At 32.9% G+C, this 14100-nt stretch overlaps 1 long non-coding RNA gene across 1 annotated transcript; it reads left to right on the top strand.

Annotated features, from left to right (window-relative positions):
- The first annotated feature begins 722 nt into the window (after nucleotides 1-722).
- On the top strand, nucleotides 723-5675 carry LOC144445464 (uncharacterized). The gene is made up of 3 exons (XR_013481906.1): nucleotides 723-742; nucleotides 899-956; nucleotides 5608-5675. It is a non-coding gene; the product is annotated as an uncharacterized LOC144445464 (long non-coding RNA).
- The last annotated feature ends 8425 nt before the right edge of the window (nucleotides 5676-14100 follow it).

Genomic DNA, 14100 nt, shown 5'->3' with positions numbered 1-14100 from the left:
AGTCGTTTTTTATAACACCCATTTCATCTTTCGTTTGTCAATTTCCGCCGTTAGCATACACAAGAGCCTTTGTTTAGCTCGCTATTCTTTGTGTATTTGCATATTACAAAATGGAAGCGTTGAAAATGTTACTGTCGACTACAATTACCGTAACATGATTGACGGTACTGTATATGATGTAAGAGTTGACAATTTTGTCATTTCTCTAAAAATAGATACTGTGGAAAGTGTGGGAGAAACTCTGAAAGTTATGTTATAGTGTTATAATGTACATGTTTCCAAATATTAACATCAAAGTAAGGCACCAATTTAATTATTTTAGCTATTGTGAAGTCGTAATATTTTATATCCATAAATCACCCTTTACATGTATTATGTTTCATGCACGAAGGGTTGCAAGTCAATATTTGTCGTGTTAAAGTAAAAGAAATACTCCTAAGAAAAGAAGACTTGAGCTCTAAGTTGAAAGCTACGTACAAAATTTGAACTTTATCAAATCTGTGATAGTGATTTGCAAGCTCAACTGTATTGAAATTCAAATGAAAGTTCATGGTGTAAGAATCACATTACATGTATTGTATTTCATGTGTGTGAATTTAAGCCCTGTAAGTGTATAATTGAAACATAAAGTATAAATAACCACGAAAAGAATGTGAAATCCTCAGTTGGATTTTAAATCGTTCTTTTTTTTAAAGATAAAATTTGGGCACATTTTCAATACAGGATGTACAACATGATTGAGGTAAGAGTTCATAATTTTTTTTTGAAAGTTTAGTATATATTAGTTTCAACTGAGTTTTAGTAAATTTCAAACTGACCACCATAGTGTGTGGCATTGTGAATGTCCTTTGTTGTGACCACAAAGTAACTGACCATCTGTGCATTGTTTACATTACAGGCCAGTGCAGTTATCCCACTGCAGTCACTGTATAGCAGTATGTCCAAGGACCCTCTCTGTAAGTCATCAATTGTTTCATTGTGTCTTCTTGTAAAACCAAATGAATCCTACTTTAGTGTGTATAGTGTAGCAGTTGGTTTCTGTAATGGTCACATATGGTTTGTGATTTATTGACAAAGAATACTCACGAAAAACACACATTTTTCCAATTTGGTAACTGTAAAATTACAACTTCAATCATTTACAAATTCTTGTTTAAAACCCCTGCTGCTGCTATATAGATTGGACAGTACACCAATTTTTTTTTATAATTTTTTTTTTATAATTTTTTTTTGACAACTTAGCAGTATGATTCAAAACCATGAATTTTAACCATGTAGGATTTCAGTCTGATTGAAAAGCTTGGCTTCTAGTTTCACATACATGTTGCCAACAATTTCTGACTTTTCATTTAGGTAATCAGTTTTTTGTTAAATTAAACTGTATATACTGTGGTGCCCTTGAGTATTTCTTTATCATTACTCATCTTAATCTCCATATATTCACTTCAATGCAATATTGTATAATTCCATGCAAATTACTAGTTATTGAAAACTTTATTGTTTTCAAGAAACAATGAATTGAATAACTTAACAAAATGGCATACAATGTAAAATGCTTTGTTATTCTAATTGTCTTATTGATGGTATCATTTCCTTTTAGCTGGTCAGTAAAGTAGTGGGTTTTTTTTCGTATGATCGATTTGTTTTGTAATAGGTCAGTAGAGTTCGCAGCAATATAGCGATATCAGGGAAACAGTTCATTTTCTCTGAAATTTTAGTTTTACAGAAATATTTCATCTGCAAAATTGATATCCTAACCAAGACACGAGCTCTCAGTAATTTTTTTCGTATATATTTGCTCATGAAACTGAAATAAAGTGGGTAACTGAAAATGGCAGTGGAAATTGTGCCATTTATTTTTTTATTTAAAAATGTGTTACATAGTACAACGAGTAAAACTGAAGTAAAGCACTTTCTCGATGTGCTACACTCATTTATAGCATTCATATTACAAGTAACACTGAAGTAAAGCACTTTCTCTATGTGCTACACTCATTTATAGCATTCAGATCAAGTGTGAAAGTATACTGCTTCAATTGGTTTATTTATTAGCCTAGCATGTGGTCTTTCTAATGTGGTCAATTAGCAAATGAAATAGTATACTTTTATACTTGATGTGGATGCTATAAACAATTGTGGTGCATAAAGAAAACACTTTACTTTGGTGTTATGTGTTGTACTTAGTTTATCCTAGCGCTAACCTAGAGTCAAAACCGTTGGCTACCAAAGCACTTGCAGAGTAGCCATACTTGATTTTCTTGAAAGCAGTAGGGAACACATGTATTTATAAGAAGAAAAAAAATTTGGTAAGCAAATCACAAAAACTTCATGATGGTTTGCTAATAGTGGCATGTTCGGGGTGGGTGGGAGTGGGGGGTAGATACAGTAGTGAGTTGTAATGTGATTCATACAAGCAATATCTATTAACCCATTTATCTGTATAACATTTTTATCAATGGTTATGTAAATTTATTGAAACGTGCTATATCATTATTTTCATGGATGACATGTGATTCACAATTATCAATTGTATTCATTAGTTCTTTATGCAATGAAGCATCACATTTATGCTTGATTGTTATTCGTGCCTCAAAGTATAGCTCCTTATGAAGTTTGATGTATAAAGCGTGTAGATGTCATGAAAATTATTTCTAGTGTGAAAAAGTCTTGTTATTTAAAGTGGCCATATAGATGAGGATCAGGGTATTTATTTCGGATTTTTAATTTATAAAACAATTTTATCATGGCTTCCTACTTGAGACATCAATGTGAAACAACATATGCCAAGTCCTTGTTTGTAACTCAATAAATGGCAAAAGGTTAATAAATGTGTCAAATGTTTGTTATTGTATGTATAATAACAAACGTATTACCCAGTTCTGAGCTTTTTGCAGTGTATTGAGTCACAAACACAGACTTGGTCAATCTTGTTTCACATTAATTTTTCAAGGAGGAAGCCATGATAAAATTATTTTATAAATTCAAAATTCAAAATGAATTCCCAATTCTCATCTACAATGTATATAGCCACTTAAAGATTCATAAAGAAAGAAAGCAATTGATGAAATGATATTTCAGTCAAATTTTATTCTGTTGTCTCATAACTTGGGGTCGTAAAATATAATAATAATTAATTCGTTTATCACAATCAAGAGTTCAAATTATTTACGAGTAATGTTTCACCTATTGACCTGAACAGGTTAAATGTTATTCATAAGTAATGAGAACCTTTTGTTGTGATACCAAGACCTAATTATTATTATTATTATTATTATTATTATTATTATTTAATTATTACAAAATTTAATGTATTCTGTTATAGTTTTAAGAATTCACTTGGTATAAAAGTTAATATAAAAGTAAACTAGAGTTTTACCAGGTTCCCAAATTGTGTTTGACAAACGAAAATGTAAATTTTACTACATCTACAGTTCACTACTCTCAGAGTTCTAAAATCTTATTTTAAAAAAAAGGAATTTAAAAACCGATATTTTATTAATTTAACACTTTTGGCAATACTCCAAATTTTCTGGTCAATATTGTTTGTAACTTGTCCAACATCTTGTCAGTATTAACCTCAAATTATTTTGATACTCTGCAGTACAAATAATCAAACACACTAAGGGATTTTGTGTTTTAACTGCTATTGTAGTCTAGTTCCTATACATGTACATGTACATATGTTTTATGATTACTATGATCATCTCCACCCACATACAGTCAAAGTTGTTGCTCTAGCACAGAAATATGCTCACCCACCCCCCACTCCCACAGTGTTCATATAAACATGATGATGCTATTGTGTCCCCACATGATTTAGTTCAGGCTGGAGGTAGAGTTCTGTAGTAAATATTATTGCAATTAGCCCTTGTCTAGAGGAAGTAACCAATAACAACTGCCTGTCAGTTTGTGATGGATTACTACTGACATGCACTGTTTAATCTTGGCCCAGCATTTGGTTTAGCCAGATTAACAGTCTTTTGGTAAGGTTGACTCTACAGTATTAAACATGAGTGGAGATGATCAAAGTAATCGTAAGGCGTATGTATAGGAACTTAGTAGACTATTACTATAGCGATGTATGTATGTATGTATGTATGTATGTATGTATGTATGTATGTATGTATGTATGTATGTATGTATGTATGTGTGTGTGTGTATGTATGTATGTATGTATGTATGTATGTATGTATGTATGTATGTATGTGTGTGTGTGTGTGTGTGTGTGTGTATGTATGTATGTATGTATGTATGTGCATCAATATATTTGTGGCAGTTTGTATCAATATATTTGTGTGTGTGTGTGTGTATGTATGTATGTATGTATGTATGTGTGTGTGTGTGTATGTGTGTGTGTATTTATTTGTATGCTAGGGGATATTATTACAGGAAACAAATCATTCAGCGCAACAGTCAGCAGAGTGAGCACCCAATTACCACTTAGTTTAAATAAAATGTTGTGTATGGGGAAAGTTATTTAAAAAATGTGTCAGCAGTTCAGTTGATGAGAAAATCATATGATGGTACTTGTAGATAATCCTTGGTAGATGTATGTATACATTACAATGTATTAGAGATAAATAAAGTATGGAAATTTTGTACAAATCATAGCAAGCATTACCTCTGCTATTAAAAATTTTAACAAATTAGAACTTTTCACCTTGTATACGTTGATTTCTTGAGAACAATTGAATATCAATATTTCCTTTTGTTATTTAAATTTCTCATCCCATATCATGGGAGGACACTGTTACACTGTTAGGATACACATGTTTTGATAATATAAAACCCTCGAATAAAGGCAAATTTTGTTGTTGTTTGGTCAAAATATAGACTTGTCTTAATGTTTCTACCTCAAGAAGCTCTCTATGTATACCAGAAGAGAGCTTCTAGAGATAGTAACACCCGACTGGCTTTGGCTAGTCAGAATGATAAACCTGGGTTTCTTTGTGAGTTTGACATAGTAAAGTGTAAGGGATTTATTGTGTCTTGTAAATTTTCTTATATTGCTTGGCAAGAGATATATCTACATTTGTCGGTGTGAGAAAGAGACATTGGACTTCAGAGCATATAAGAATTATGTACAATCAATACAGAAAATTGAGTATAATATTGCAAATAGGAGACATAAGCTCAACTCACACATAAAGAAATAGGGAAGTTATCTAAAACACATTGTCCAAGACCCAACATTAAATAGGGAATAGAAAACTAAGTTTGAATTTCAGTAAAGAAATCATTTTGTGCATTATCCAGATACTGTAAAAAATCTGTTATGTATAACTTTTCATACTCCAATAAAAATCTTTTAAATACAAAAAAAAGTGTAAGGGATAGCGGAAACACCAAAGTTTGGTGCATCACAAGAAATTGTTGTACATCAGTGGTGTTAGTCTAGAGGCTAATACCATGACTTCAGTCCTCTTCGATCTGTCTCTCTCTTTGACGTCTAATCAAATAAGTGTATCGAAAACAACATTTCGCTATTACTAGATGTGAGAGATTGAAGAGGATTGAAGCTACAGATGGAGTCTAGACTACGGTATAGTGGTGCATCAAATTGGTTTAGTAAACACACTGATAGTTGTATAATTTTGTTTGTTCCAGGGTGTGAAGACTGCGGCAAGTCACAACCAGGAGAATGTTCAATACATGGACCACTGATCAAAGTCAAGGACAAAGTCATACCCAGCCATGCCAGACTTACCATACCTCACTACTTAGCACTTAAAGAAATTGAACTTAGGGCAGGAAATCAACAGAGTAAGTTTGTGTGTTATATTTATCTTTAAAGTCACTAACATCTACAGGTGAAACTTATCACAGTTCAGTGTTTGTAGAGATGTGAAAGTTAATACTCTACTCCAATCATTTGAAGAATTTAGTTGCACTGTTTCCTTGTGAGCACCATTATTGCAGTATAAGGGAGTTTCCTAAAAAACTACCAACTATCATAAATGCTTGAGAGTAGTATACTTGTAACTTCATAGAATCAACATTGGTGCCACTAATAGCATCAAAATTATCAGCAAGTTTGTCAAATTTTTGGGAATCATCCAGATGTCATTATTTTGTAATTGCCACCATATGGTCAGTACATCCAGTCTCCCTCTCAGCTAAACTTGTGTGTTGTCAGGTGACACCTCACATGGTAATCACCCGACTTCATAGGGTTAAATCAAACTGCTGATGATACTACGGTAATTTGATTTTGACAAAAGCTATGATCATGTGTAATTTCCTGACTCCAATAAGGTAACTTATCTTCAGTCTAGTTTTAGTAAAATTATCGTCGTTAAAAGTTATATTAATTAAAATTTATATACAGTATCAATGGATACCAAAGTATCAATGATAGTTCTGTTTCTACTTAAAGTATCCGATGTGTCAGCTGGTCTCTATGGCTGGTTTAAAGTAGTTTTCTAAAAATGCCCTATGTCGATACTTTTCTATGAATTCTTACTATTATCTTGTATTAGTTCTCTGTAACATACCCACTGTTATGAGATATAGCATGATACAGATTTTGTAATGACAACTGTCGGATAGTTTGATATTTCCACAACTAGGAATATCTATCCTCTTTCTATCTATAATTACATGTATCATTGCAATGTTAACTGCAGGACACTAGAAATGAATAGAGATAATAATCTTTACGGCTTGGATACGGGTTTCATGGACTGGGGTTGTATATGGGCAAGGACCTGACTTTCAGAGGGCCCAAAAGCCATACTACCTTGGTCTGGAAAGCCCATATCATAAAGGTTTTATACCCTATGTAGTAACAGAGAAACATCATTTGAATCACGTAACCACATAAATTGATGGTGAAAAATTATGTGTGCAAAAAACATAAATATATGGAGAAAAAATCAAATCATTGAGCAAACAGATATGAACGAACTTTCCACTTGCCACATTTGGTTAAAGTGGGCTTGAGTATGATATCGGAAAATTACTTCATGGGTTTGGTGAACGTTTTCCACTTTGAATTAAACAGGGGAAGCAATACAGGTGTGCACATGGATTAGAATGCACAGAAATTTGTTTAGTGATCTGGTCCAATATGTTTAAAAAAATGTAATATTAGTTACCCCGAATGACAACAATTACAATCTATACATAACTAATGGTGCAAACTCTTTTAAAGAGTTTTCCTAGTACTGATATTTCAATCTCAGAAATCTTGCCATAGCTCTTTACAAACTGGAATGCTTTCACCCATACAAGAACTACATGTATAAAATAGGAACATCTGTGTCAAGTATTTATCACAATGTTTTCTAAGAGTCATATCCTAATGGTGTTTATGATGACCTCCAGGTCAAATGCCAAACCCAAAGGCTGTCTTCCATACAACAAGAATTATGAAATACTGATACAGAAACATGTGTGTCTAGTATTTATTGCAATGTTTTCTAAGAGTCACAGCGTAATATAGTATTTATGAAGACCTCCAGGGCCAAATGCCAAACCAAATCCAAATGTTATCTTCCATACAACAAGAATTATGAAATACTCAAACAGAAACATGTGTGCCTTGTGTTCATCACAATATTTTCTAAGAGTCACAGTGTAATTGTATTTATGGAGACCTCCAGGTCAAATGTCAAACCAAACCAAATGCTGTCTTCCATACAACAGCTTGATCAAGAAATATGAAATACTCAAATAGGAGCATGTGTGTCTAGTATTTATTGCAATGTTTTCTAAGAGTCACATCCTAATAGTATTTATGAAGACCTCCAGGTGAAATGCCAAACCAAACCCAAATGCTGTCTTCCATACAACAAGATTTATGGAATACTTAAATAGGAACATGTGTGTCGCGGCCTAATTGAGCTTATCTTGACCTCCGGGGTCAAATGTCAAATGCCTGTAGTATGACCCAGGTGTGGTTCAAGTAGTCAGCACTGTGTTTCCATGGATTCTCTCTCCAATGATGATAACAGCCCCCACCTTTTAATACATTATTTTTCAAGGACATACATCTAGTTACTACATAGTTATAATTTTTTTGTCTATGAAACATGTTAAGATAAACATCAACTTTTCTGATAAAATTTTAATTGAACTTTAACCTTGCTGAAGGTCAAAGTTCAGATCCATACATGCATATTTGCATTACTACCCTAGATTGAATATGAAGGAGAGAAAGGGAACCTTCTCAGTAATCAAAACCGTGCAAATTTTTACATGTAACACAAGTACCTACATCAAAGTATCTCATATTATCTCAAATTTTATACACGTATGTACCAGTAGTTGTATTGAACTATACCAGTATTTGAAAATTTTGATTAAAAATGAAAGTGGAATTTCTCATTCACAATACTGAATATGTATTTGTTTGCTTTTATGAATTCACTACATTAGTTATGGTATGGATGTTAAATGCCTGTATTTAATTTTAACTGTGTTTGGTTTGCTAAAAGGAGATAGATGAATTGAGGCATTATTTCCATTATGACGTATGATGCATTCATGTCATGTCTTCACTACATGTACAAATGTATGACTGATAACGTAGCTGACCATGACCGTGACCTTACAGTCCTTGATAAATGAATTCAATCCATTTAGAAGTCGACTTGACCTGGTTGTGATCTGTCAGTGTCAAGTACATACAGTCAATGTCAGTATTACTAAATTTTCTTGTAATTAAAAAAAAAAAAAAAAATTGTATAACTACACACTAGTCTGGATGGCAACGAGGTCTCTAAACTGACTATATACAATGTATGTGAGTGGAGGTGTAGATCGTAATGATACATTATAGGGACTGCCAGACTAGACTAACTACACATATTTGCTTCAAATAAAACTTGAACTTGGCAGTACTAGCAGTGTCACTGTTCATGTACATGTAGGCAGCACCAGGCTAATTTTCCTGTTTATCACTACACATTTTTGCTCAAATTACAATTTGATAATTGAACTCAGTACTTAGCAGTTCTAGTTGTAGTAATACTAATAGTGTTACTGTACACATGTACACAACACTAGGCTATCTAGCTAGATTTTCCTGTCTGTAATTACACATATTTCTTTTCCAAAGAAAGGTTGAAATCAGTATGCTAAGTTCTAGTAGTTGTGTGACTGTACATGCAGGCTATTGTAACTAAATTTCCTGTGAATAACGTAGTCTGGAATCCATGCAGATGATAATTTTAAATTTTAGTGAAAAGGAAACCAAAATTTTAAATTCCCATTCGTATGGATTCCAGGCTTTGAATAACTACGCACTTCTTCCGGCCTCGTCTTGTAGTCTATTTTTACTTCAAATGAAAATTGAACTCAGTAGTATAGCTGTGTCAGTGTACATATGATATAGGCAACGCCTAGTTTTGTTTTTACTCCAAACAAAGAATAGAACTCAGAACTTGTATCGTCACTATTCTAAACTCTCTTGATGTAGTTAAAGTTTTCTATGTCTGACCACACATTTTTTTGACAATATATTTGATATACTAGTATCTTCCAGTGTGTCTGTTTTGCGTAAACTAATTTCCGTTTTCACTCCAACCAGTTGTATTGTCACCACTGTAGACAACGCTGGACTCTCATACTTAAATTTGTCTTTTTGTTACTATATATCTCCCTGTACCTGTTTTGTGTAAACTATTTTCTGTTTTTATTTCAAATAAAAGCTGAACTCATTGTATTATCACTACTTTAGACACCGCTGGACTCGCATAGCTAAATTTATCAGTCAGTAACTAATATGTGTAGACACACACTGGCAGGGCATGTCGATTCAATGCCTCACTGAATTTAGTGTCACGGCATTTTATGTTATGAATATTTTATGTACGTAGTGTAAAAGTGACAATTAGCTATTATTCTCCAATATTTTTCCTTTTTCCAGGGTTGGAAAAGACTTGTGACCTAAAATACATTATACATTATCACTACAAATCGTGAGACGAGTAGTGTCAAAACCCTTAGGTCATTTTCCAAATGACTGAAAATAGTGTGAATAATATATCTCAAACACAGATTATGAAAAATTGGTAAAATAATTGTAATTTGGCATATTTGACTCAAATATCAGGTACTGCAGAAGCAATGATGTAGACACAAGTTGTTATGATATAGAACTACCAGGGTATAAACCCCATATTTTTGTTTGAATGTGTTCAATCTGGCTTGTGTAAAAAAAATATAATATTGTCAGTGTTATTGCAGTGTATGTCATCTAATGGTTTCTTGTTGAACATGATATTTATAAAAATGAAAATAAAATTTATTGATGAACAAAAACTGCTAAATAGCTAGATATTTCAAAGCAAATAATTTGTAAATGAACCAAATTTTAGATGTAATTCAGTTTACAACTGTAGTAACCCTGGGACTGTAGAGATAGTAGTTGGTGTCATTATCAGAGAGATTGTTACCCAGGTAGTTGTATATCATGAGAGATTGGGTTGTTGGTGGCCAAATTGGTAAAGCACTTGCCTCTAACCACTGCACTGTACCTGGGGTTTGAACCCATTCAGGGTTTGATTAAATTTACCAGGCTGTGAGTCAGAAGAACATTGTTCAGTTTGACTCTACCGAACAACGTAGGTTTTCCCCAGGTACTCCGGTTTCCTCCTGCATTAACACTGAACCCATGAGGGATGGTCCTCACTGGACTTCTTGGGAAATAAGTGTTTATATACTTATAGAACTATCCAGTATAAGTAAAGATTATTATTATTATTCTCTTTCGATGTGAAATTTCAAAAGAATTTCAAGTATTTAATGTCCTTCTCTGAGAGAATCTTATCCTTGTTATAAAAATAAAATCTATCAATATCATCAAAAAAAATACAAAATGGCTAGATATAAAAATGAATAAACAAAATTTTTTAATTTGTAAACCCCAATACTCTATGACATTATTTGGTGTGATTATCACAAATTCTTATCCAAGTTATAAAAAATAAAATCAATCATTAAAAAAAACTACAAAATAGTTAGATGTAAAAATGAATAAACAAAATTTTTAAATCGATGAAAACCACTATTTAAATGTCATTATCACAGAGATTCTTATCCAAGTTCGAGTGAAGAATAAATAAAGAAATCGATGAAGGAAAAATTATAGAAATGGTTTGAAATTCCACAGGAAATGAATGAACCAAATTTTAATCAATTCTGCTTCATAAACCCAACTACTTTTATAGTTAATATTTGGTGTCATACAGTTGTCTATGTATGTCACTGATTGATGTGAGTCTCAAAGCACTGCTACAGCATTTAATGGATTCGATTGTCAATAAAAAGTACAGCTGTTTAACCTTGAAAGAATTGCAGTGCATTAGTAGTAGTAGCAAGGTCAGAGGAGAGAGAACTACAGTCAATGTAATTTAGACCTCATTATGTTATGTGATACCAAGAAAACACATTTAATTGGCATGCAGTATTATTAGACCGAAGTATTTACTTTGGAGTTAAGAGTTTATTTTAAATGTATTCTGAGGGGATATTTTAAAGTTCCACACTTAATGATTTTTGTTCAGAACAACATTCTCTCTGAACCATCGAGTGGTACGTGCCACATTGCGATTTGTAGAATATAAATGTTCATATTCATATTCATAAACATAATTCATTGTTATGTTATCTGTTAAATGGTTTAACCTTTCTTACGTGAGAGGAAACTGAAAATTAATATTTTCAGATTGATATTTCTAGAACATTGAAAAATTTCTGTTATCAATATGCAAATTAGAAAACCTACAAGAAAGTGTAGGTTTATATATTAACATATCAATGCAGCTATTCTGCTGATTGGCATATCAATATATTCATTAACATATCACAACACAGATGTGTAGTTTACAATTAGATGTTATTCCCAATATTTTTTTTTGTTCAGCCAAGGAAAATACAAGTGACCTAAGGGGCCTTTGTCACTATGACCCTGAGGTCATGAGTATTTTCCGGCTGAATGAAGAATAAATATTGGAGAATAAGATAATTATACCAGCACCAATTATATCAAAGAAAAGAAAAATGGCAATTTTGAACATTTTGACTCATATTTTGAATACAGCAGAACCAGTGACATAGACACGGGTTGTCGTGAAATAGACACGCATTGTCATGACGTAGAGCCGTCAGAGTATATATTCCGTATTTTTTGTTCAACTTGGCTCATGCATGGCATAATAAGATCTTATCAAGTATGAATTTGTTCGTTTCAAGAATATTTTCGTTGATGAAATGAAATGTGCAGTATCCATAAAAAAAAAATACTTCTCATAAAGAGAAAGGAGGTTCATAAAATCGTTACTTAAATATAACATAACTAACGTTGTATAAGTTGGAATTACATACACATAATATTGATCCTCTTTGAATGATCCAAAGGTTGGCACCAGCAATGCGTGATAGTAAAATTTAATGATTGTTGCTGAAATAATAGTCACTAATACTATATTTCACAGTAAGGCTTAACAAAATAAATGGTGTGGTTCCGATTATGCTCAATTTTAGAAAAGATGGGGTAGGTAGATTTTTATTTTATTTTTATTTTTTTTACATATTTTTATTGATATGTGAGTGTCTACTTCAAGTAAATGTTTTCTGTTGTTTTCCATATGGTCTCTGTGTCATTGGTTTCATCTCATCAGATGTACAGCCATTACAGATTGGAAGAACAGTTTTATATTGTCTTTTTCAGTTGATGTCAGTTTCCACATCCATTATTTCTAGCGAGACTTCACAATTTTTGTGATTTTATTTAAATTTTTTTCGAATACGTAAAAAAAAAGTTTAGGGTCGGCATGAAATCTGGGTGGGGTCTCGTAACTAGAACCAAACACTTTGTTTTTGTAGGTCTAACATGTGTTTGACCACAATTTATCAGGCTTTTAATCTCAGATTCAGATGACATGAAGTGGCAAGGTCATTCAGCCAGAATCTCTAGTTACATGTATGTTGGCCATAAAAGGTTCAACTTTGACCTCATTTACATATCAACATATTTGTGTTTACCTCTGACCTTTCAAAAGCAATATGATGAATGGGACTGAAAGCAATGTCCATGTCAAAACGCATGACATCTTTTTTGTGATGTACAAGACAGCGTGAATTGATGAATGAATGTACAAATATGTGGTATATCAGTTTAGAAAGAAAGTACATATTATTTCAATTCTTTATCAAATAAGCGTGGTAGACGATATTTGATCAGCTTTTTACCGTTATTATGACTGAGAATTTCAATAAGTGCCATCACAAGTAAATGGTGAATAGGAACAAACACATACACCACACGCACATAGCATGTACATGTGTTTGTAATAGATAAGTACAACCAGCCAAAGAAAACAAACATTATTCTGTAGCTTTTGTATTGCTTAAAATTGGAGTACTGTATATGGATGGTACCGGTAGAGCAGCAGTGTGCCCTCTTATGATAGCTCAATTTTGTTGCTGTGAGTAAAAATGAGAAAAACTTTTCTTGTGAGTCACCACAGAGTAAGGGATAGGGAATACCAAATTTTGGTGCGTCACTAGTAATTGTGCGTCAGTGGCGTGTCAAATTGGCAATCTGTTTGCAGACCATACACGTACAACAGAAGTGGAAGGTTTTAAATTAATGTCCGATGCACTATAGGATTAAGATCTCTGTCTGAAAACCAGTTGGCTGACAGGGCTATAGAAATAGTTGGTCTGGATAAGTACATGCGTGTACAACCAGCAAAAGAAAATAAACTGTCTTGGCATCAGTGTGCCCTCTAATGATAGCCAAATTGTGTTGTTGTGAGTCAAAATGAGAAAAACTGACATTTCTTGTGAATCACCACATAGTAAGAGATAGGGGAACACCAACTTTTGGTGCGTCAGTAGAAATTATGTGCATCAGTGGTGTGTCAAATTGGCTTAGAGAGCACAAGGTCAGATGTACATGTATGTAACAATCGCTCACAAAAAACAAACAACAGTAAACATAACAAATTGCAAAGTGTACAATACATCGGACTTTAATCAGATTGGGACAGTACCATAAAAAAGGCCTGTGGCTGTGTGATGATTAGTTTGAAACGAAAGTGAAACTTTTATTTATCCATGTACAAAATATCATTCTGATGATGAGTTGAA

The sequence above is a fragment of the Glandiceps talaboti genome, chromosome 14 (genome assembly GCF_964340395.1).
Source record: "Glandiceps talaboti chromosome 14, keGlaTala1.1, whole genome shotgun sequence".
NCBI lineage: Eukaryota > Metazoa > Hemichordata > Enteropneusta > Spengelidae > Glandiceps > Glandiceps talaboti.
The sequence above is the reverse complement of the archived record's forward strand: the minus strand, read 5'-3'. Positions and strand labels throughout refer to the sequence as shown.